The sequence below is a fragment of the Narcine bancroftii genome, chromosome 1, assembly GCF_036971445.1.
Source record: "Narcine bancroftii isolate sNarBan1 chromosome 1, sNarBan1.hap1, whole genome shotgun sequence".
Lineage (NCBI taxonomy): Eukaryota > Metazoa > Chordata > Chondrichthyes > Torpediniformes > Narcinidae > Narcine > Narcine bancroftii.
In genome coordinates, this window is record NC_091469.1 from 232,805,295 (window position 1) to 232,828,149 (window position 22,855).

Genomic DNA, 22,855 nt, shown 5'->3' on the forward strand with positions numbered 1-22,855 from the left:
TTCTTCAACCAAGTCATGGTTCCTAGGTGAGATCCCTGTGGCACACCGACCTCCAGGCAGAGTACACTCCATCTACTACCACCACTGTCTGTCTTCAGTGCATAAGCTAATTTTAAATCCATGCAGCAAATGTTCCTTGAATCCCATGCCTTATGACTTAGTGGATGAGCCTACCATGGGGAATTTTTGTCAAATGCTGAACTAAAATCCATATGTACCAGATCCGCCTTTAACAATTTCTTTAGTCATCTTCTTGAAAAACCCAATGAGACTCAAGAACCTAATTTATTCTCCTGAGGCATAACTAATCATTTAATATTGTGCTGTTGGCAAGTGGCAGAGAAATTAGAAGGTAATTTTTCTTTGTAGGATCACAGTTCAGTTCCATGTTATATATCAGAAAATGGCAGCTCTCAAAAAATGAATTAAAAACAGACAATTCTGGAAGTCCTCACCATTTCTTACAGGTATTCAACAACATTAACACTTGTGTTCTTATCGCAACAGTTCCAACATTTTTAAAATTTCCTTATTCTTGCTGCCTCGTACACAACAATGCAGGTTTTTTTTTGCCAGACATGGATATATCTCATAATAGGTGCCAAATGCCATCCAAACTGAATCATTCTTTGGTCTTCAAATGATCTTATCAAAAGACCAGGAAATATTTGGAGCCCAGTTCTGATGGAAGTAAAAAAAATCAAATGCTGGAGAAGCTCAGCAGGTCAAACAGTATCCCTTGTGTAGCAAAGGCTTATTTACTGCATCTGCTGCACCCTTTGTAGCCTTCTCTACATTGAAGAGACCAGTTACAGACTGGAAGATCGCTTCACTCAGCACATTCACTCTGTTCGCAACCACAGCGACCTCCCAGTGGCCAACCATTTCAATTCTGGGTCACACACCCACACTCACATATCTGTCCAAGGCCTTATGTACTGTCCCACCCTGACCACCTGCAGATTGGAGGGACAACACTTTATTTTCCAGCTAGGTACCCTCCAATTGCATGGCATGAACATTGACTTTACTGCTTTCCATTAAACCTGCTCATCTTTTCTTTCCCCTCCCCTTTTTTCTTTCTTCCCAGTTCTTTCACTCACCTTGCTATTCCTCCTCCCCCCATTGCTACTTCCCCTCTTTCTTTTCTCCACCTATCATCTCCTGCCTTGCCACCCAACACCTCCCCCCCCCCCACCCACTCTTTTGTTCAGATGCTGGCTGGCACTTTCTCACACTTTGATGAAGGGCTCAAGCCCGAAACGTCAGTTGTGTATCTTGGCCTTTGCTACATAAAGGACAATGTTTGACCTGCTGAGCTTCTCCAGCATTTTGTATTTTTACTTCAACCACAGTGTCTGCAGAATTTTGTGATTTACTTGCAGTTCTGATAGAAGATCATGGACTGAATCATTAATTCTGCTTCTTTCTCCACAACTGCATGATGTCCTATGTATCTTCAGAATGATCTTTTTTAATTTCTGGAGGTCTTACCTGTATACATAATAAACAGGCTGTCAGATGTAGTTTTCTTGAAATATTTATTGGTGAAGGCACACTAAATATGCAAGCATAAACTTTATTGCTCTCTTTGCTTTATAACTCTCCCCATCATTTAAACAAAAAACATTTGTGCATATTCTAATGAATTGTTTTGGAATTATTCAGAACAAAGAATTGAAAAGACAATTCCTGGTCCAGTTAAATGATCATATGTTGTTTGCTCTTCATGCAATTCATACAAGTTCAGACAGATTTACAGAAAGCAAGCCTGGGAGGTGGATCAAGACTATGTTGGAATATAGATCTAGAGATAACAAAAGCATTTCCATCAAAATTATGGCAGAAGAAAGGCTGGAAGAATCTGTTAAAATAAAATGTAAGATTCATTGCCCTTTATAAATTGAGTATGCTTGAATCTGGCATTGGCTCCAAATTCACTGGAAGGATGAGTAAACCAGCATTCACTTTCTCTTTCCCCCCAAAATGAAACTCAAGCTATTCTTAGTCAGCTATATTGGCCAGGCACTGACACTGCTTGACTCATACTCTAGAAATTGAAATTTAATTCCAAGTTCACTTACAGGAGGAAAATACCACCCAGACAGAGAAAACAAAATCAATGGTACACTCATATTTTGAAGAAATGTGACACCCTCACTTACCTCGGAAGCTCTAACCCATTCAAGCATTTGGGCTGGTATTGAGAATCTCAAGTCCATGAATTAGAAGGAAACAGAACTCCCTTGTAAATTTGCCTACAGCACATTTTCCTCCTAAATCATTTGGTAAGTATTAAATAGATGAGCCCCAGTTATAATCCATGGGCACCCCAATGTTTGACAAGTTGAAAAATTCCCCTTATCATATTTCACCAGTTAGTCCATCCTTTTGCATGCCAATATATTACTTCCAACATCTTGAGATCTTTTCTTGCCAAATACCTTTTGTGAGCCACCTTGATGAACAGCTTTCAAAAATTGATTCCCCTCTATCTATCTGTTACTTCCTTAAAGATCTCTAACTAATCTATCAGATATAATTTCTCCTTGATTCAGCTTGAACAGATTTATTGCTTCCAAATGTTTTGCTATTAAAGGACATCCTCGATTACGAATGCCCAATTTATGGACACTCTACATACGAACAAGCTCCCATCATATTATTAAATTCAAAGGTCCAATGTATGTTGACACATTTGTTCCTACAAATGGAAGAAGTACAGTAATTTCCTTTTTCTCACCACATTTAGTAATTGTTCTCTCCTATCAGTCTTTATGTGCATTTGATGTGATTCATTACATTACTTTGAAGGTATGGTTACCATATCAATTGATGTATTTTGTATTTTCTGACTTACGAACAATATTAATTTATGGATGTTTATAAGAATTGAAACCATTTATTTCTTGATGGCCTATATATCTTCTTAGTAATTGATTCCATTATTTTTTCAGCTACAAGCCCCTGGACTCTTACCTACCCTAGATTACAGCCCCAGCAGCGAACACCAAACACCGCCTTCCATACTAACATTGATCTCACTGCAACAAGTGATCTCCCCTCCACAGCCTCAATCCTGCAGTTTCTGCTTCTCTCCGGGCAGTCCCATTGTTTCCACCTGTGCTATTGCCCCACCGAAATTTATCTCATTATACCTGTACCTTGACCCCATCCTCTCTCCCCTTGTCCAGTCTCTTCCTACCTACGTGAGGGAAAACTCCCATTTCCTTTTGCCTCTTTGACAACATTTAATTCCCTGGTCTCCATCATATCATCTTCACCAGGGATGTAGTGTCTCATCAGAAAGGTCTAGAAGCTCTCGTTTCTTCTTGGAACAATATTCTGACTAGTTTCCCTCCACCAATAATTCCATCTGCCTGGCAGAGCTTGTTCTCACCCTCAATAACTTTTCTTTTGGTATTTTTCCTTTCCTTCAAAACAAACCCATAGACCAGGGGTGTCAAACTCAAATTCACAAAGGGCCAAAATTAAAAACTTGGACTAAGTCGAGGGCCAAACTAAATATTTATTGAAAATTTTCAACAACATCTGCATGTTTTCTCTTCTTTCAACATATGTAATGTTAAACTTTTTCTTATTAAAATAAATGTTTAATAATAGTTTTGGTTAAACTCTTTCCAGAAGAAGCATTAACAAATGAGAAATAAAATATTCAATCAATAATATTTCTCTATAGCCTTTAAGCTTCTTTTAAATGTATTTTTTTCCACAAGCCAACAAGTCAAAAACTTGCTTCAATGAAAATCCAATCTTTCAACTATGAACAGTCCAAAGTTAACCAAATAAAATATTAATCCAAGCTTAGCTTGCTACACTGTGATTTACTCTGATGCACCTGGGTCTAAACCAGATACTTGGCATCTCTTCTGAGATGCAAGTTCATCAAACTCTGGGGTCAGAGTTTTCCTCCCACCTGTGTTGAAAGGTCCTGTTTTCTGTCTTTTGTTTGGCCATTTTTCGTAAGGGGTTTATTACATGTGAGTTGGGCGACAGGTTGCAGGTGCTAATGAAAGTAAAGAGAGGAGGTGGGGGCGATTAGCGGGCTGACGGGCCGGCGCCAACACATTTGCAAAGCATTCTGGGATTTGTAGTATTAGCTGTGCATGTGCTATACTGGCGTGGCGGCCAACGGGCCAGCTCTAATATATATTTGATACGATCTTGCGGGCCAAATATAATTATTTCATGGGCCAAATTTGGCCCGTGGGCCTGAGTTTGACATGTGTGCCATAGACATTCACATGGGCAGCAGCTCTGCCTGTGTCTTTGATGGATACGTGGAAGAGTCTTTGTTCTGAACATATCCCAGCACCATCTTCCAACTGTCATACTTCGTGAGGAGTTTGAGGAGATTTGGCATGTCACCAAAGACTCTTGCAAATTCTATAGGTGTACTGTGGAGAGTGTTCTGACTTGTTGCATCTCTGTCCAGTGTGGAGGTGCCAATGAATAGGACAGGAAAAGACTACAGAGAGTTGTGAACTCAGCCAGCGCCATCATGAGGATGTCAACTCCATCAAGGACATCTATAAGAGGTGGTGACTCAAGAAAGTAACCTCTATCCTCAAGGATCCTCACCACCCAGGCCATGCTACCATCAGGAGCCTGAAGATGAACACCCAGTGGCACAAAACCAGCTTCTTCACCCCCACCCCCACCATGACAATGAACCACAGACACTCACTCCCTCACTTCCTCTTCTTTTTGCACTAATTTATTTATTTTTGAAATATAATTTATAGCAATATTTACCATACGATGCTGCTGCAAAGCAACAAATCTTGCGGCATCTTCATGACAATAAATCCTGATTCTGACTCTCCTGCACCCATGAAGGACTCATCAATGTTATCTACAAGGGTGGACACCAAAAGAAACAATGACACAAATGTTAGTGGAATTTAAGTTGAAATTTAAAGATTATTTGTCATGAAATGCCTAGTACAATGTGAAGAGCTCTTCTATTAACTGACCAACAAGTTACCTCTAGCATTACATACAATCATGTAAAGAAAACAATTTACAGAGCAAATTGATCAATCAAGCAATTGATCAATTAGCTCCAGGCAAGGGCAGCATTATAGAACTATTATGCATTTCATTCAGGAACCTGATGGCTACAGGGAAGAAACATTCTTTAAACTTGTTAGTGTGGGCTTTCATGTTCTTGACCCTCCTTGCTGTTGAGAAGTGTCTGGTGTGTGATTGGGCCTTTCAGTATGTTGGCTGCCTTTCTTAGACGGTAGGAGATGTAGATGGATTCCATGGAGGGGAAGCAAGTTTTTTTTTGTGTGTTTTGAGCTGCATTCACTATCTTCTGAAGTTGTTTCTGATCTCGAGCAGCTCCCGTACCATGCTGTGATGCATCCAGTAAGTATGCTTTTGATGGAGCACCTGTAGAGGTTGTTAAGGGACATGCAAAACTTCCAATAAAGTTGGGGTGTTGGTATTCTCTCTTAACCAATCATGTCAGTGTGCTTGTCCCAGGTCAGGTAATTGGAAATAGTTATTCCCAAAAACCTGAAGCTAAATTTTCTTCTCATCTCAGCGCTATTACTGTGGATAGTGGTTGTTTCATCTTGTAGTGGGGTGTGTGAGTTGTTAGACAACACATGGATGAAGGAAAAGGTTCTTTACTTTAAAGTTGTTGTAAACAGCACCTTGAGGCAGGCCATGTGGCTGCAAGCCTCCATTACAGGTAACATTCTGTGTGTCAGCCCTCCTGGCAGTCAAGTCTAATCAAACAGAAACTATAATCAAGACCTTGCTAGTGGTTGTGCAACCATGATCTCTATTATTACATCTCCCTTTCTTAAAACAAAAGTAGCTGACTTTTAACTAACATGTTTTCTTTCTATAATTCTGCAAATTAAACTTTAACACCAAGAACTTACATTTTCAATATTTTCAACCCTGTTTACATTTTTAAAACTTGTTTTGTGTGTTCACATTTACATACACTAAAACTTGAAGAGTGAATAAGATAGCACTACTTCATTCTATAACAGGAGTCTTTAAAGTTGCTCAGTGAGGCTCTTCGGAAGATTCATGTGTCTTGATGATCTCCTGATTGATTGTCCTTGAATTTTGGTTGTTGCCTCAGATAATATCTTCTTAAATGTGCATTCAGGTTGTTCAACTGTATCTGTCTTTCCATCTACTGTGGCTGGTCCCATTTGAAGATCTCAACAATTTCTTCGTAGTAAAGCACCTTCATCTGTTTGAATAGTGTATGATCTTGGTTGGACTTCACTAAGGACAGTTCCCTTCTGAGTCCATAAGTTTGCTTTGTCTATTAGCTTTACTTGATCATCAGTGTAGAGTTCTGGTGGGTTTTTTGTTCCTTTATCAAAGTAATATTTTTGATTTTCTTTCTGTTGTTCTTTACTTTTTCCTTACTTTTTCCCCCTCTTTTGATTTACAAGGTTCTCCTGAATGGGTAAGTTTGATCTTAGCCTACGTCCCATAAGGAGCTGTTCTGCTGACATACCACACTCGAGCGGTGTCGTGCGGTATACTAGCATGCTCTGGTAGAAGTCTGTTCCACTGTCTTTTGCTTTGTTCATCAGTCTTTTCACTGTCTGTACTGATTTTTTAACTAGACCATTGGACTGTGGAAAATGAGGATTGACGTGGTGTGTACAAAGTTCCACTCTTTGGCCAATTGTCGGAATTTTAAATTGCAAAACTGGGGTCCATTGCCTGTGAAGACCTTGCTTGCCACACCATGTCTGGAGAATATGACTTTCATACCTGTTATTACAGCATTTGCAGTGGTGGTGTTCAATTTACACAGCTCTGGATACAGGGAGTAATAGTCTGTGACTACAAGATAGTCCTTCCCTTGACATTCAAATAGGTCAGTGCCTACCTTCTGGTAAGGTCTGTATGGTGCTGGGTGTGGGTTTAGTGGTTCTGTAGGATTGCTTGCTTGATATTTCTGGCATATTGTACAGTTTGACACTTCATTTGTTTATCATTGTTGATTCTTGGCCAGTACATCACTTCTCGTGCTCTTTTCTTACACTTTTCGATTCCGAGATGTCCTCCATGGATCCTTTTTAGCATCTCTTTTCTCAGACTCTCTAGGATAAGAATTTTAGTTCCTTTGTAGATGAGGTCTTCATCCACTGATAGTTCTCCCCTGCAGTTCCAGTACTCTGAAACATCAGGTGAGCAGTCCTGCTTCATGTTAGGCCATCCATCCAAGACGTTTTTTCTCACTTGTCTCAGTGTTTCATCTTTGTTTAACTTTAAGAGCTCCTTTTTTGTATCTGATAATGGGCAGTGCACGTGATCATGTCCACAAAGGCATTCACGTCTTCATCCTTTTTGGTGTTTGCAGGCTCTCTTGTGTCAACAGCTCTAGGCAACGTGTCTGCTGTGTACATTACCTTTCCCGGAGTGTACGCCACATTCACTGTATAGTGTTGCAGCCTAATCATCATTCTTTGTATTCTAAGTGGACATTCATTTAATGGCTTTTGGAACAATGCAATCAAGGGTTTATGGTCAGTCTCTACACTGATTGCTTGTCCTAACACAAACTGGTGAAATCTTTCACAGGTGTATGTGATGCTGAGCAGCTCCTTTTCAATTTGTGTATCACATCTCTGCTTCTGTCACTGAACGTGATGCATACACAATGGGTTGCCAGTCATCATATTTTTGCAGAAGAACTGCATCCAACCCCCCATGTGATGTGTCTGATGATATCTTGATGGGTCTCGCTGGGTCGTAAAACCTCAGAACTGGTTCCTCTGTGAGCAGTTTCTTTTGTTCCCTCCATGACTTTTCAAGCTCATGATCCCACTCCCATTCAATGTTCTTTTCTGTTCGTCTTCTCAATGGAGCCATCTTTTCTGAGAGGTTGAATATGAATTTACCCACATAGTTGACCATTCCATTAAACCTCTGTACGTCCTTTTTGCATTGTGGTCTTGGCATGTTCCCAATAGCGAATACCTTTCTGGGATCTGGTCTGATGCCCTCACTGCCAATAATATCTCCTACAAATGTTAGTTCTGTCGCCCCGAGCTGGCATTTCTCTCTATTCAGCTTCAGGTTTGCCTTCCTTGTTGCTTTCAGCACTTTCCATAGTCTCTCATTATGCTCCATTCTCGTGGTTCCCCCAGACTATAATGTCATCCATTGAGGTATCAACTCCGTCCAGGAGCTCATAGACCATATGGATAGTTTTGTGATCCACTTCAGGAGCTGAGGCAATTCCGAATGGCCACCTTAGGAATTTGAATCTGACAAATGGACTATTAAGCGTGCACTGTCCTGAACTTCATCCAATTTTAACTGCCAAAATCCTGATGATGCATCTAACTTGCTGAAAAACTTTGCTTTTGCAAACTGTGACATGATTTCTTCACGTGTCGGAAGGTTAAAGTGTTCTCTCTTTATTGCTCTGTTTAGATCTCTCGGATCCAGGCAAATTCTAAGCTTTCCATTCTTTTTGCCCACGATGACAAGTGAACTTACCCATTCCATTGGCTCATCTATCTTCTGAATCACGTTCAGGCTTTTCATCCTGTCCAACTCTGCTTTTAGTTGTTTTTCAAGCACAAAGGGCATTTTTCTGTATGGATGTATTATCGGTGACACATTGTTGTTGTCTTGGCACCATGCCACTAGACTTTCAATATCTTTTGTGTATTCTGACTCATTGTCATCTGATATCAGACCCACTACTGAGGTGTCATTGGTGAAATTGAAGATAGATTTGGAATTGTATTGGCTATATTTGGGTGCAGGGGGACTACACACCCTTGAGGAACATTGGTATTAAGTGTGATTTTGATGGAGATGTTGTTACATCTCTTTACTGATTGTGGTTTGTATGACAGAATGTCAAAGAGTCAGTTGCAAAAGAGAGCACTGAGGCCAAGATATTGAAGTTTGGGAATGTTTACTAGGCAATAAGGTTATGAGGCCTGTGAACAGTAGTCTAACACAGGTGTTCTTAGCATCCAGGTGTTCTAGGGCTGAGTGGAGAGCCAAGGAGGCAAGTTGAAGTTGCTCAAGGCTGGTAGGGAGGCGTGAGTGGATGTCAACCACGACTAGTCTTTAAAAGCACTTCGTGTTGATGGATGTCGGAGCCATTTAGTCCTGTTCTTATGCTTTTCGTCAGTACTGGTGATGGTAGCCTTCTTGAAGCAAGTGGGGACTGTGACCTGTTGCAGGAAGAGATTAAAGATGCTTGTAAATCTATCTGTCAGTTGACCTGTGCAGGCTCTCAGGACAAATCACAAGAGTCCTTCTGTGCCAGATACTTTCTGTGGGTTCTCTTGCCAGAAGACCACCATGACTTCATCTACAGTGACCATGGATGTGATATCACATGTAATGATTGATGTGGATGTCACTTTGCTGCTGGCTCCCTGCTCGAAGTGAATAGAGAACACAATTAACTCATCAGGTAATCTTGCTCTGTGTACTCTGAGTTTCTTGACTTTGCTTTGATTACTGTGTTAGCAGGGCATTCCCTGTCATAGCCACTGCATGTCTGTAATGTTCTCGAGATTTGGGCATTGTGTGATGTCATCTTTTGGCTTCACTGATGGCCTTTGTAAGCGTATATACTTGGATTTCCTGTTGTGGGCCAGGTTTACTGATGTGAATGTCACAAACCTGACCTTCAGCAGCAAGTTGACTTCTCAGTTCATCCATGGTTTCCAATTGGAGAATATTTTTCTTGTATTCTTAGTCATGCAATCTTCTCCACACGTACTGATGAAGCCAATGACAAAAGTGATGTATTAATCGAGGTTGTATGTTGGATCCTTGAATATGGGTCGGTCTACAATGCATACTGGGATGTTATCTTTATCCTAGGCCCATCATTGAATGATTTCCACCACCAGATTATCCTCTGCTTGTGTGAAGGTAGCATCAGCACAGCCCAATGATCTGATTTTGAGTGTGGGTGTGGGATCAAATGGTTGGTATCCCTTAAAGATGCCTATTGGAAACTCTTGGTGGGGATGGGGGCAGGGGAGAAGTGTTAGTGGAATTTAGGGAGGATACTCTTGAGGGTGGCTTGGTTGGTCCCCAGCCAATATGAGTGTGACCTCGGGATACTTAATTTCAAGGTTGCCGCTGGAAGTGGCAATTTCAGTTGAACAAGTGAAAAATGTTATATTGCTGCAAGCAGATATAATTACCTGAATCTTATTTCTTCCTTAGATCTGAGGCAAACTTGTGGAAGTTCACACAAACCTGTTGATTCCTTGAGAACCCTGAGGGCAGCTGACAACTCCCATGGCAGAGACAAAATTGCAGCTACTAGCTTAGTTCCATACCAGTACTGGAAACAAAGACTCCTGTGGAGGCACAAAAGTTTCAAGTCCAAATCTTAGTGCTATTGTTAGGTTCAATGGTCCAGCTCATTGTTTCATGAGATTTATCATTTCTTTTGCAGGATTCCATATGAAACATTAAAGTTTTAAGGGGTCTGGCTGTCCTGTCGTGTGATTCCTCCGCCAATTTGTATTTTGGTATATCAAATAATTAGAAAGGATAAGAGAAGGATATTTGGAAACCAAATTCAGAAATAAAAAAGATATGCTTCAATTATAAAGGGAGTATTGTTTTTGTTTTAAAGGAAGGATGTAGATGCATTGGAAGTAGTTCTGAGATAGTACATTGGACAAATACTTGAATCATTAGACATCTTCAAACTGCCACGTAAAATGGGTTTAATCAGGCAATTTGCACAATTAGCACCCAGTTATGTGGCAATTTGAAAGGGTCCATCTGGGTCAACCCAGTCAGAACCCAACTGGGTCCCTGACCTACCTCAGAGGTGGTCAGGGAACCTAGTTAAACTTACGCAGGTCTCCTCCATGGCTGATTTGAAAACAAAAATGGCCAACCCGCTTACTCCAGTGACGTCAGTACTGCAGAGCTGTATCACTGGCATCTGAGCATCATGACGTTCCGGTGAGTGCAAGACACATCACTCACCGCATCATGGTGGGGGAAGGATCTCTCTTAAATAGCTGGGTTGGCAACTTATCAGGAAGGTCTTGTGATTTGAAAGATGCATCCTGCACCCAAGACACAGTAATTGCACCTGGGTCTCAGGAGAGCTACCTGGGTGCTGCAGTTTGAAGGACCCACTGACAAAATACCAAGTACAGTGAGAAGGATACTTCTGCAAAAGGACCAACAGATTATCTAGCATTACATATTGTAGGGCATAATTTACATAGTATGGGAGTACAATCAGAATTTATTGTTCTGAATACGTCATGAAATTCGGTGTTTTTTCGGTAGTATCATAGTGCGTTCATATTATAATCATCTTATGACATTACTATAAAAATATTAAAATAATACTGCACAAAAAGTAAGGCAGTGCCTTTGGTTCACTGATTATTCAGGAATCTGATGGCAGAGGGGAAGAAGCTGTCCTTGTGTCGCTGAGTGCTCATCATTAGGCTCCTGTACGTTTTTCCTGATGGTAGCAGAGTGAAGAGGGTATGGCCTGGGTGGTGGGGTCTTTGAGCATAGAGGCTGATTTTTTTAAGACATGTAGATGTCGTCGATAGACTGAAGTCTGGTGCCTGTGATGCCACAGGCCGAGTTAACAACTATCTGAAGATTTTTCTAGTCCTGATAGTTGGCACCTTCATACCAGGCAGTGATGTCACCAGCCAGAATGCTCTCCACATTACACCTTTAGAAGTTTTCAAAAGTCTCTGGTGACATACCGAATCTCCTTAGACAGCTCACAAAGTATGGTCCATGGTGAGCCTTCTTTGTGATTGCATCAACATGGAGGGTCCAGGACAGATCCTCTGAGATGTGGACACCTGGAAATTTAAAGTTCTTCACCCTCTCCACTACTGAGCCCTCGATGAGAACTGGGTCGTGTTCCCCAGACTCCCTCCTGAAGGCTACAATCATCTCCTTGGTTTTACTGACGTTGAGTGCAAGGTTGCTATCACTATTCAACGAGCTGATCTATCTCCCTCCTGTTTGCTTCCTCATTGCCATTTGTGAATCTGTCGACAACTGTGTTGTAATTGGCAAACTTGTAGATAGCATTGGAATTATGTCTGGTCACACAGACAATGGTGTATGATGAGCAGAGCAATGGGCTAAGCATGCATCGTTGGGGTGCACCTGTGTTGATAATCAGTGAGGAAATATTGTTTGCAATTCATACTGACTGTGGTCTTCAGATGAGAAAATCAAGGGTCCAGTTGCAGAGGGGGGTACAGAGGCCCAGATTTTGTAGCTTCTTGACGAGCACCAAAGGAATAATGGTGTTGAAGGCTGAGAGGTAGTCTATGAAGGGCAGCCATATGTATGAAGAGCTGTCTTATAGGTGATCCAGAGTTGAGTGAAGAGCTAGCGATATTGCATCTGCTGTGAAGTGATTGTGACGATAGGTGTATTGCACCGAGTCCCGATCTTTGCTTAGGTACATGTTAATTCTGCCCATGACCAGCGTCTCAAAGCATTTTATCACAGCAGAAGTTATGCCATGGGGTGGTAGTCGTTGAGGCGGCTCATGCTACTCTTCTTGAAATGAAAAGTGCGGTGATATGGCTATATGCACTGGTTGGTCCACCCTTCGGGTGTCTCCCTGCCTTAGCTCCTCCCTTGATCCTACCCATGTGACCCTGGGCCATAAAGGTCGTATCTCCTCCCCTTCCCGCTCATTTTCCTAGCCTGGACCCGGGCCAGCAGTCTCTTGCTCAATAAAGCCTATCGTTTCCCTCAGTCTTCTGTCTGCATAATTATTGGGGCTACCGTTAGCACCCAACAAAAAGGAAGATCAAGTAGCACCATGCAACAGCAGTATGATAGCACTGATATGGGATTCATTAACAAGCCTTTTGGAAATAGAAAATAAACTGTCTTTAAACCTGTTGATGCATGCTTCCACATTTTTAAGCCTTCTCCCTGATGGGAGGAGGGGAAGACAGAGTATCTGATGTGTGATGGTTTTTTTCAGTATGTTGAATTTCCTGGGCAATGAGAGATATAGATGATCCATGGAGGGGAAGGAAGTTTTTGTTTGTTCTGAGCTGCATTCACTAATTTTATGTGGATCCCTCTGATCTTAATTAGCTCTGTTTCCACTAAGTATACTTTTGATGGTACATGTGTAGAAATTGCTGAGGAACTGGGGACATGCTGAACTTCTTTATTCTTCTAACAAAGTAGAAGTGTTGATACACTTTCTTGGTTGTCAGGTCGATGTGCCTGTTGCAGGTCAGTTCATTGGGAGACAGTTATTCCTAAGAACCTGAAGCTTTTTGACTTCAACACAGTCACTGTGGACAATGGTGTTGACTTTGCAGCCTCTCCTGATGTCAATGGATCACCTCCTTTACCTTATAGATATTGAGAGAGAGGTTGTTATCTTGGCAGCATGCAATTGACTTTCAATCTTTTTCTGGTATTCTAACTCATTGTTATTTGCAAATGTCACTCTACTCTTTCAGAAGGGAGAGAGGCAAAAGACAGGAAATTAGCCTGATTTCAGTAATTGGCAAGATTCTCGTCCATTTTAAAAGGTTGAGGTTTCAGAGAATGCATAAGATAAAATTGGCCGAGTTCAGCATGTTTTCCATCAGAGGAGATCTTTCCTAAAAAAATCCATTAGAGTTCTCTGAGGAAGTAATGGAGACAACAGGCAAAGGAATGTCTGTGAATATTGTTTATTTGTATTCTCAAAGGCTGTTGCAACCGGACTCCGCTAAACAAGATAGGATCCCATGGTATTCAAGGAAAGCTACTAGCATGAATAGAAAATTGGCTGGTTGGAAGAAGACAAAGAGTGGAAATAAAAGGGGCTTTGTCTGGCTGGGTGTTGGTGACAAGTGGTGTTCCACAGGGGACAGTGCAGGTAAATGAGTTCAATGACAACATTGATAGCCCTTCTAGGCCAGGGGCCAGTGCCAGCTAACTACCCCACTTAACCTCCAACCATCATATGCTTTGAAGGGTGGAAGGAAACTGGAGCACCTGGAGAAAATCCACGCAGACATGGGAAGAACATACAAACTCGTGCCATTTTCAAACTCGGGTTGCTGGCATGGGGAGAGAATTTAGAGAGCTGTGGTCCAAAAGGGACTTAGGAGTCTAAGTGCAGAATTCCCTAATGATTAACTTGCATGTTAAGTCAGTAGTCATGAAGGCAAATGCAATGTTAACATTCATTTCGAGAGGAGTACATTACAAAACAAAGATGGAATGCTGAGGTTTCACGAGGCATTGATCAGACCACATTTGAAGTACTGTGAGGAGTTTGGGGCTGTACATCTGAGGATGTGCTAGCATTGGAAATGGTCTAGAGGAGATTTAGGAAAATTATCCCAGGATGAGAAGGTTAACATATGAAGAGCATTTGATGGCACTGGGACTGTAGTCACTGGAGCTAAGAAGGACGAGGAAGGACATTTTCTTTTTAAAATATTTTCATTGAGTTTAACATTACCATCCATATACATAATATTAAAACAAAATAATAATGTATACATTCCATCCTTTAATATTAATTGTGATTATTAATTAAGGTAATTATATATAAATCAAATCACAATATATAAGATCTAAAATAAAGGGATATTAAACAGGATAATTATAATTAAACTAACAAATTCACTTATCTGAAGAAAAAAAGAGATAAAAAACCTAAAACTAAAACTAATCTACCCCCACCCTCTAATCAAGGTTACAAGAAAAATAGAAAGATGGATCAGGTCTCAACCTCTAGAAAACAGACGGAACAGCCATAGAGCATACAAATCCTCTAGAATTGGCAATTATGATAATATTCAATAAATGGAGGATGAGAGAGGACCTGATCAAAACATACCGAATATTGAAAGGGCTAGATAGAGTGGACATTAAGATGTTTCTAGCAGGGGTTGAAGATGTTGCTAGTAGGGGGAGAGTTGAAGAACGGAGGGCACAACCTCAGAATAAAAGGAAGTTCTTTTATAACAGAGATAAAAAAGTTTTTTTTCAGCCAGAGAGTGGCATATCTGTGGAATCCATTGCTACAGATGGCTGTGGAGGTATGTTTAAAGCAGAGGATGATAGGTACTTGATTAGTAGCTGTGTTAAAGGTTATGGGGGGAAGACAGGAGAATGGGGCTTAAAGAAAAAAACCCATCAACCATGATTTGAAAGATGGAGCAGATTCAATGGGCTGAATGGCCTAATTTGCTCCTACATCTTATCATCTTCATCTTCACTAATGAGGTGTCATTAGCAAGTTTCAAGATGGAGTTTGAACAGTATTTAGCTGCACAGTCATGGATATAGAGGAGATATAGTAGGAGATTGAGTACACATCCTTGAGGAGTGTCAGTGTTGAGTATAATCATGGAGATTGTGGAGAAGATGTTGTTAACCATCTTCACTGACTGCGGGGTCTGTTAGACTGAAAGTCAAAAATCCAGATTCAGAGGGAAGTGCTGAAATTTGGGAATGAGTTTGCTGGGAACTATGGTATTGAAGGCAGAGCTGAGTCTATTAACAATAGACTAACTGAGGTGACCTTGGCATCCAGGTTTTAAGATAAGATAACCTTTTACTGTCATTGCACAAGTACAGCAAAATTAAGTGCAGATCCTGATGGTGCACACATACATCAAAAAAATAAGATATAAAAACAACAACATAATAAAACAATACAATATTCAATGTTTGGTGGTATTCACTTCACTGTAAAAACTGTTATTATGTCAATTTGTCCATGATTTAATGGACTAAAATGTCTACTGGAGGGCAGCTGGTCAAGCAGATGATGACCAGGGTGGTAAGGGTCTTTCAGGATGTTGGCTGCTCTACTAAGGCAGCGAGATCTGAATAAATCTTCCAAAGATAGGCTACTTTAGCATCCCCGATGCCTCGTTCAGGTTGGCTCTAGCAGCACTGTGTAGTCTAGATTCAAATGGAGAACTAGGGAATTGGTATCTGCTTGGATGGTATGTAAATTGAAGTGGGTCATGGATAGCTGGTAAGTGGGGTGTGAGCATGCTGGGTGGCTGAGCAGACATGTTTCTCTGAGCTCTCTGAGAAAATCCTATAAACGATGACCAAAAAGAGGTTTTACCAAAAAGTTTCAACTACAAAAGTGTGGATACATCTTTTAAAGACTAATATTTAAGAAGAACTGGAAGATCCCACAGGAAGAAGCCAATATCAGTGATGGAAAAAGCTCCAGCCTCACCAGTTGCCTAGACGGAAAGTGTAGGTGGAGATGCTTCCTCCTCTCAATGAACACCAGACTTTGAAACTGTGCTGCAAAAGATTGGAGGTCTGGGTCAATGTTTTACAAGTGTGGAGAAAAAGAGATGTGGCTGAAGCTATTAATGATTTAAATAAAAGAGTGAACAGAGCTGAGAAAGATCTTGGCAAACACAATAAACAAATTGAAGAACTAAAGAAACAAGCTGAACAGTGGGTGACAGATAAACAGCTTCTTTTAGACAAATTGGATCATATGGAGAACTTCAGTCAGAGGAACAATGTGCGAATTGGTGCCCTGAGAGAAGGTGCAGAAGGTGCCGTGAAATTCTTTGAGACTTAGATCCCTCAAGTCCTTCACACCGATGAACTTGGCGACCAAGTGCTCAATGAACACACACATCGAACATTGGGACTGAGGAGAATGGGTGAAGCCCACCCTCGACCCATTCCAGTGAGATTGCTGAGCTTCAAGGATAGAGAGACGATGCTAAGAGTTGTTTATGAAAATACTTGAAACTCTGGTTCTCCCTTGAAATGGGACAATGCAGAGATCATGTTCTTCCAGGACTTAATGCGGTGATTCAGAGAAGAAGAAAATTTGGCATGGTCAAGAGGCAACTCTGAGAAAAGAACTTTAAATATACAATGCTGTACCCAGCTATGTTGAGAATCGACATTTCCGAAGGCAATAGAAGATATTTTAAATCAAAAGAAGAAGTGGAATAGTTTATTCGACAACTATGAAGAGGAACAGTGAAGTCGATGGTGAAAGACTGGTTTAAATAAGATATTTAATGACATAGTAAAGTTTTATTCTTTGTGTGTGGTGCTCATCTTAATTTTTATGGCAAAATGTCAGTTTTATCCTATCTACGTGTCGAGAAGCTCAGAGAATGGAAAGAAGGATCTGAAGGTACACATGATACAACTCCGGCTTAAGTTGGGGGGGGGAGATAGTTTTCAAGATGGCGTTTTAGAATGGGGTTCTTCTTCTTTCTCCCTGAAGGCTTTCACGGCTTTTCTTCTACGTCACCGCGGGATGAAGGTTGAATGATTTTTAGGTGAGGTCACAGATTACAAAACTGTTTACATACTTGTACATTTGCACAGAATTTTTAATATGTTATTATGGATACGTCATTGAAGTTTATAAGTTTTAATGTCAACAGTTTGAACAGGTGGTCAAAAGGAAAAGAATACACTCATATTTAAAAAAGATAAAAGCTGACATAGTATTTCTCCAAGAAACACATCTTACTAAAGTGGAACGTGACAAATTGAGGCGATTGTTGTGGGGGGCAGGTCTTCTCTTCCTCATTCAATTTGAAAGCAGCAGGCATGGCAATTTTGATTAATAAGAATATCCCAATCACTGTAGAAAATGTCTCCACGGAGCAAACGGTGGAGATAAATGGTAAACTTTACTCAGAATCATGGACATTAATGAATATTTATGCCCTGAACTATAATGATAAGGTTTTTATGAAGGAGGTATTTTTAAAAGCCCAGAGAGAAGGAAAAATACATTGATTGGAAGGGAATTTAATTTTTGTTTGGATTCGATCCTAGATAAATTGGCAAAAATGGTTACAAGAGCCAAGACAGCTAAACTAACTCTCTCATATATGAAAGATTTAAACTTGATGGATATATGGAGGCAGTCTAACCCAAAGGAGAGAGATTATTCATTTTATTCAAAATAATATGACTCACATACCAGAATAGATTTATTTTTGCTACCGTTGAGTCTGAAAGATTGAGTAGTAAAAACTGAATACCTACCTAGGCTGCACTCAGATTACTCGCCACTAACCTTGGTAATACAATTATTGGAGAAGCAGGAAAATAAATACAGATGGCAATTAAATACAATGTTACTAAAAAGGGAGGATTTTAAACAATTTATACAACAGATTTTTTAATATAAATTTCATTTATAAATTTTAAATCAAATAACATTAATTATAATATATTCATACAGATATTATACTATACTATATGACAACAGATTGAACTTTTGTGTGAAACTAATTTGGGATCAACAGACAATAGCTTTCTAATATGGGATACGTTAAAGGCATATTTGAGAGGACAATTTATTTCATATACAAAAAAGATTAAAAGAGAATTTAATGCGGAAATAATTGGAAATGGAAATAGGGGAATTAGAAAAGGAATATCAAAGGATGGGAAATAAAGACAAAATAAGAAAATCCAATACAACACTTTACAAACATAGAATAGAAAAGACTATATTAAATATGTAACAGAAACACTATGAATTGAGAAAAAGAGCACATAAAGTATTATCATGGCACCTGAAGGCTAAAGAATCAGCGAAAACTTCATCTTTTTTTTGAATATTTTATTTATAATTTTTTACACAGGCCTGTACAGTCATATACCGCGACCTGCCCATGATGGCAGTTCACCATCTCATATACATGTACATGTATTCCTTTTCTCTATGACTATATATACAAGCTCATGTCATTGCCCACCCACTCCCCCACCTATAAAACAAAACCATTCATGCTACAATGTCAATAACAATAACAAACACTACCATTAAGGAAATGAATAAGAATACAAATGATAAAAATAAACGAGAAAAGAAACAGGGACTATCATGGCACAATAGATGGCTTCCAAGTCAGTGCTCATGCTTGACTTTCCTTGATTGGGATCAGTGTGGGAGAGAAGGAACGGCAGCAGGGGATGGTAGACCAATCACCTCCATGCACCTATGTAGCGCATGTATGGCTGTCAAATATTCCAAAAGGTGCAGTGTTTGTTTCTCAGATTGTATGTTATTTTCTCCAGGGGAACGCAACTTTGCATTTCCTTGTTCCTTCACTTGATACGAAGAATAGAGTCGGACTTCCAGATCACCGCAATGCACTTCCTGGCCACTGCCAATGCGACTAATACAAATTGGATTTGAAATTTGGGCAGCTTCATTGTAAACCTTATGTCCATTATATTCCCCAGCAGGAACACCTCTGTGTCCTGGGGGAATAGTTTACCTATAATCTTTTCCAGGACTTGCCCTAGATCCACCCAGAAGAGCCTCACCTTGGCATTAACACCAGGTTGCATGTACAAACGTCCCCGCTGCAACACCACACCTGAGGCATTTGTCTGCAGCTTCTGATTTTGATCTGTGGATTTTCTGCGGCGTTATGTACAACTGGTGCAAAAAGTTATACTGGACCAGCCTGTACCTTGCATTAATGACCATGGTCAAACTTTCCCGGAACAGATCGGACCAGCACCTCTCAATTGTAATACGCAAGTCCAACTCCCATCTTTCTCTCGACCTATGAAGGCCCGGTTTGGGTCCTTCTCACTGGAACAGTACATTGCTGAAATAAATTTCTTGCTGATCCCCCTTCGAATTAGGGCCTCCATGCTGTTGCAACGAGGTAGGACTACACCTGGATCTAATACATCCCATAGAAAATACCTTATTTGAAGATAGCAGTGGAATGTTTAATTTGGTACATCATATTTATTTTTAAGCTGTTCAATTGACATTAATTGCCCTTGCTCGTAACAGTCCTCTATACATCTGACTCCGTTACGGAGCCAGATGTCCAGAATCTTGTTACCCACTGTCAGTGGTATTAATTTATTCGGAGTCAAGGGCGTTTTTGGTGACAGCCCCATCTTAATGTCTAAATACTGGTTATTTTGGCCCAGATACTAATCACTTGTTTTAATATGGGGCTGCACTTCTTTCCTGTCAACAATTTAACGTTCCATTTATAAATAAAATCCTCTGCTATCTTCTCGCCTACCAGGTACAAATCAATTTCTTTCCTGGATGGAACATCTCCTCCCTGAAAAAGGGAGGCAATGTATCTCAACTGAGCCACCCAATCCGGCAATCTCAATGCGCCTAGACTATAGTTCCATGTTGATTTTTCCATTGAGACCCTTGGTACCTTACTATTCCAAAGAAACCTCCTAACCATATGTGATAACTATTTGAAGAAACCCTGGGGCAATGGCACAGGGAATGTTTGGAAAAGATATTGGAATCTTGGCAACACATTCATTTTAATGCAGTTGACCCTGCCCACCAGTGTGATAGGCAGGGGTCCACCTCTTTAAGTCCTCCTTGACTTTTCCCAACAAGGGGACATAATTTAACTTATATAAGTTATTCAGATCACTATCAATATTAACTCCAAGGTATTTGATCTCCTTCTGTGGCTACTTTAAATTACTAATTCCTTTAAATTGACTATAATTACCCTCAGTGAGTGGCATCACCTTGCTCCTATCCCAAATGATATTATACCCAGACAGTTCCCCATAGTCCTCCAGTACCTTTTGCAGTCTAGGAAGAGAAGTCGCAGGGTCTGTCAAATTTATCAGTATGTTGTCAGCAAACAAATTAATTTTGTCTTCCTCCTGACCCACTCTATAACCTTTGATGTCTGGATCCTGCCGAATGGCTTCTGCCAACGGATCCATAGCCAGCACAAAGAGAGCCCGTGAGAGTGGGCACCCTTGCCTACTAGATCTGGTAAGCGGGAAGGCTGGAGAGACCTGCCCATTGGTTACAAATTTTGCCTTGGGCGTGTGATTTAGCACCATAATCCAATTTTGAAAAATTAGTCCCAACCCTACCTTCTCCATTCTATTGAAGGCCTTTTCTGCATCCAAGGAGATGGCCAGACCCTTCTCATTTCTAGATTGAGCCAAATGCATAACACTCAGCATTCTGCCAATATTATCTGCTGCCTGCCTTCCCAACACAAAGCCTGTCTGATCCTTGTTTATCAATTTTGGCAAATGCAATGCCTATATATTTGCCAAGGCTTTGGCTACGATCTTGTAATCAGTATTCAGCAGAGAAATTGGCCTATAGGAAAAGGGCATAAGTGGATACTTACTCTTCTTCAAAATTGTCATAACAATCGCCACTGTAAAAGATTCCGGCAGGGACCTTGTTTCCCTAGCCTGGTCTACCACCTCCACACACAGAGGCATTAAAAAGTCCTTAAATTCTCGACAGGGGAGATCCCATCCTCCGCTGGAAACTTGCCTGTTTGCAGCACACTCAATGCTTTACCCAGTTCTTTCTCAGTAAAAGGAGGATCTAATCCTGCCTGATCCTCTGGGTTCAGGCAGAGGTCTAATCTGGCAAGGAACTTGACCCTTGATTGAGGTCCCCAGACAATTCAAATTTATATAATCCTTCATAAAATTCCCTGAAGGTCTCATTAATTTTCTTTGGTTTGATTGAGAGCTGGCCATTCCCCATTCTCATTGCATTAATTGTTCTAGAGACCTGTTCTGCACTCAACTGCCACGCAAGTACCTTATATGCTCGCTCCCCCAACCTATAATATTTTTGTCTCGACCTCATTAAAGCCTTTTCCATACTATACGTTTGAAGCGTATTATATTCCAATTTCTTGTTTGTGAGAGCTCTGTAATTGTCCTCTAGGCCTGATTCCTGAAAATCATTCTCTAATTGGGTAATGACCTTTTCCAATTCCTCCACTTCCCTCATATTATTTTTCTTGACCATCTTCGTATACCCAATTATCTGACCCCTTAAGTACGCCTTGAGGCTGTCCCATAGAAGAAATTTATCTGGAGTAAATGGGCAGTTGTCCTTACAAAACTGAGTTATTTGAGATCTTATAAAGCTACAAAACTCTGGCTTTTTCAATAGCAAAATGTTAAGACGCCACCTGTATGCCGTGTCCTGCTTATCTGACATGTCTATAGTCAAGATCAGGTGGGCGGGGAAATGGTCTGAGAGAAGTCTCGCTCTGTACTCTGCTTCCATGATCTTACCCTCTAAATGGGCTGGTCAAAAGAAATCTATTCGAGAGTAGGAGTCATGTTGTTTCGAGTAGAATGAGTAGTCTCTCTCTCTCTTGGATGCATTCTACACCACACATCTATTAAATTCAACTCCCTCATACAGTCAATCGTGGCTTTTGCTGCTCTAGTCCTAGTTATATGTTTTGTGGACTTGTCCAATACAGGATCCAGGCATAAATTAAAGTCGACCCCATCAAAATATTTTCACTTCCCTCCGCCAAATGTAAGGAAATATCCTGTATAAATTTTTCATCGTCAAAATTGGGGGTATACACATTGATTAGGGTCCAGGACTCTGAGTATATTTGACAGTGCACCATTATGAATATACCCATTTTGTCTGCAGTTGCCCTCTGCACCCGCACTGGAACACTTTTCCTTACTAAAAGTGCCACTCCCCTTGCTTTTGAGCTAAATGAGGGGGATATAACCTGGCCCACCCACTCTTTTTAATTTTTGATGTTCCCACTCAGTTAATTGTGACTCTTGAAGAAAGGTCAAATCCACCCCCATTTTTTAAATGTGTGCCAAGACCCTTTTCTGTTTCACCAGACTGTTTAAGCCATTAACATTATGCTCTTAGTTATTATCCCCAGGTTCTTCCCAAGGTACCCCCTCTTTCACTACGACACCCCCCCACGCACCCCAATCTCTTACCATCCGACCTTTGGTCTGTTCCACCCGAACCGTGAGAATAAGAAAATAAAAAACAAGGGTTAGACAAAGGCAATAATTCAAATAACTGAACAAAACAACA

General features: G+C 40.6%; 1 long non-coding RNA gene across 1 annotated transcript; it reads right to left on the bottom strand.

Annotated features, from left to right (window-relative positions):
- Positions 1–1,357: 1,357 nt before the first annotated feature.
- Positions 1,358–10,282, bottom strand: LOC138750502 (uncharacterized). The gene is made up of 3 exons (XR_011349375.1): positions 10,197–10,282; positions 4,777–4,876; positions 1,358–1,494 (listed from the first exon to the last, which is right to left on the bottom strand). It is a non-coding gene; the product is annotated as an uncharacterized lncRNA (long non-coding RNA).
- Positions 10,283–22,855: the final 12,573 nt, after the last annotated feature.